We start from the raw sequence: 468 nt of genomic DNA on the forward strand, positions 1-468 counted from the left end.
CCTTAGTATCACAGCTAACACAATTTAAGGCAGGCACCCTATGATGACTGCCCTTACGCAGTAGGTATGGGTTGTCATGGTCAACATTTGAAAGTCTATGTATCGCCACCTTACAGCACCTTTTTTTTTGTGATGCCACATTTACTTCAACCCCTTTTCTTGTAAAGCCATTTTGACACCTGAATATAAAAGAATTTCCCGTATGTAACAACTAAAAACTTATTCCAGCTTTAAGCTCAGTTTTTTATTTTTATTAACTTTTATTGCATCTTTTTTTTTTTAAATACTCTGTACACGTTAAATACGTACAATGTGTGTGTATATGTAAGCGTTTCACTGCATATAAATTGTCATTTTCCAACACGTATATTTGTAACGCAGACCCAATGCGTTAAAAAGCAGCGGAGTGCCTAGCAGTTTTCCGCTTCAAACCACATTCTAGCCATCAGGCCTTCAGGAACTATTGAC

General features: G+C 37.0%; 1 protein-coding gene across 2 annotated transcripts in view; it reads right to left on the bottom strand.

The window, feature by feature from the left end:
- Positions 1–270: 270 nt before the first annotated feature.
- NAP1L4 (nucleosome assembly protein 1 like 4) overlaps positions 271–468 on the bottom strand; it is a 43661-nt gene continuing 43463 nt past the window's right edge. For both annotated transcript variants that reach the window (XM_040328035.1, XM_040328034.1), the window contains exon 14: positions 271–468. This exon is cut by the window's right edge and continues 498 nt beyond it. The gene's annotated coding sequence lies outside the window, so the exon portion shown is untranslated.

The sequence above is a fragment of the Rana temporaria genome, chromosome 11 (assembly GCF_905171775.1).
Source record: "Rana temporaria chromosome 11, aRanTem1.1, whole genome shotgun sequence".
Lineage (NCBI taxonomy): Eukaryota > Metazoa > Chordata > Amphibia > Anura > Ranidae > Rana > Rana temporaria.